Source organism: Micromys minutus (genome assembly GCF_963924665.1).
Source record: "Micromys minutus genome assembly, chromosome: 22".
NCBI lineage: Eukaryota > Metazoa > Chordata > Mammalia > Rodentia > Muridae > Micromys > Micromys minutus.
The window spans coordinates 5479797-5482099 of record NC_137957.1 but is presented as its reverse complement, the minus strand read 5'-3'; the positions used below and the strand labels follow the sequence as shown (position 1 = coordinate 5482099).

The 2303-nt window shown below is 38.8% G+C and overlaps 1 pseudogene across 1 annotated transcript; it reads left to right on the top strand.

Moving 5' to 3' along the window:
* The first annotated feature begins 674 nt into the window (after nt 1-674).
* LOC308434714 (olfactory receptor 6C6-like) lies at nt 675-1634 on the top strand (annotated as a pseudogene). Its single transcript has one exon. The product of its transcript is annotated as an olfactory receptor 6C6-like (transcript).
* Nucleotides 1635-2303: the final 669 nt, after the last annotated feature.

The window sequence follows — 2303 nt, the reverse complement described above, 5'->3', positions numbered from 1 at the left end:
AACTGGCATGCCTCCTGGAAATGGGCCAAAAGGCCCCAGTCAACTTTGAATTAAGTAAGATTCTGAGTCTGACTAGCTAGCCTTATGTGATACTGACACACTCCATAGTCATTTGGGTAGAAGGAACTGCAACTGAGAAAATGTCCACAGCAGACTGAAGAAGCCTGCTTCATTTCCTTGACTGATAGGTGATATGGAAGGGTGGTCCTGGGAGCAGTCTGAGAAAGCAAAATGAAAAAGTCAGCTAGTAAACAGCACTTCTTCATGGGCTCTGCATCTGTTCCTGCTGCCAAGTTCCTTCCCTGAGTTCTCACCCAGGAGTCCCTCCCTGACAGACTTATAAGGCTCTATTTCCTTCCCATGTTATTTTGGTCTTGGTGTTATTTTCTTCGCAACAATAGGAAACTAAGATACATACTAATGAGGTGTAACAGATGTTCATGAGATGAAATATAAACTCATGAAATATTTTTATTTTATAAATAAAATGCTGAAAGTGGTTATAGTGAAAAATGTGCCTTGCTATGATTATGAAACAATAGAAAACTTTCATGTGTAAATATGTGTTATTAGTTGTTTGGAATTTCCTTCTCTCTTTATTTTTACTTTTTATTTTATAATTTTTATTTTATTTAATTTTATTTTCTGTAGACCAGCTAGGGGGAAAAAGAGAAATGAAGAACCAATCTGTGGAGATTGTGTTCATTTTGCTTGGACTGACAGATGACCCTCAGCTACAAATTCTGATTTTCCTGTTTCTGTTTTTCAATTATATATTGAGCCTGATGGGGAACTTAGTGATCATTCTCCTCACCCTGCTGGATCTCCGCCTAAAGACTCCAATGTAATTTTTCCTCCGGAATTTCTCCTTCTTAGAAATTGCTTTCACAACTGCATGTATTCCACCATTCTTAATGAGCATTCTCACTGGAGACAGGACTATTTCCTACAATTCTTGTGCGGCTCAATTCTTCTTCTTTTTTCTATTACTAGTCACAGAGTTTTACCTTCTGGCTGCCATGTCCTATGATCGCTATGTAGCCATCTGCAGGCCACTGCACTATCCCATCATCATGAACAGCAAAGTGTGCCACCTACTGGTCCTCAGCTCCTGGGTAACTGGGTTCTTAGTCATCTTACCCCCTTTGCTCTTGGGACTCAAACTGGATTTCTGTGCCTCCAAAACAATAGACCACTTCCTGTGTGACACTTCTCCTCTCCTGCAGCTGTCTTGCACAGACACACGGTTAATAGAATTGATGGCTTTTGTCATAGCAGTCATGACACTTGTCATCACCTTGATCTTAGTGATTCTCTCTTACACCCTCATCATCAAAACCATCCTAAAGTTCCCTTCAGCTCAACAGAGGAAGAAGGCCTTTTCCACCTGCTCCTCACACATGGTCGTTGTCTCCATTACTTATGGGAGTTGTATCTTCATGTACATGAAAACATCAGCCAAGGAGAGGGTGGCTTTAAATAAAGGTGTCTCTGTGCTCAACACGTCTGTAGCCCCTTTGCTAAACCCTTTCATTTACACACTAAGGAACAAGCAGGTGAAGGATGCTTTCAAGCAGGTGCTTCACCGACTGTATTTGTCTCACAACAGTGAATTAAGATTTAGACCTAAATAGTTTGCTGCTGGAACACAAATGAAAGGGAGAATATAATTTTCAAGTATGTCAGCTATAATCTATGTTTTAAGTCTCATGTTCTCGATTAACTTTTTTCTTACCGCCTCCATTATAATCCCTTCTTCCTCCCTCTAGTCATTTATCTGATACCTCCTATGTCAATTAATATGAAATTGAATCAAATATCTACAGATACGTTTTCAGTCACATTGAAAGAATGATCTCTTTTGGAATTTTATGTAAAAGAAATCTCTTACTTTGTGTTTTATTTTTTGGATTTTCTTGCTCCACCTAAAATTTTGAGGTCTCTCATGCTAGAGTTGATTCAGAATTTCGGTTTGATATAGAATCCTGTCTGTTGTACTTTTCTGGGAAAGAAAACACTGGGAAAAACTTAGCTTAGCAGTTAAGAAAACCTGTTGTTTTTGCAGAGGACATATGTTTGCCTTCCAGCACCCATATAATGGCTTCTTTTGTCCTTGAATGCATTACATGCACATGAAATACAGACATAGGAGCAGGCAAAACATTCAGATACACACAATAAACATAAATATTTTTCAAAATCCACCATGGATGTCATATAAGCTCTTCACTCTCTCTGAAACAAACAACTGTTGTATTACACTCCCACTTCCAATCTCTTCTTAAAAATCCTCTCACTGAACA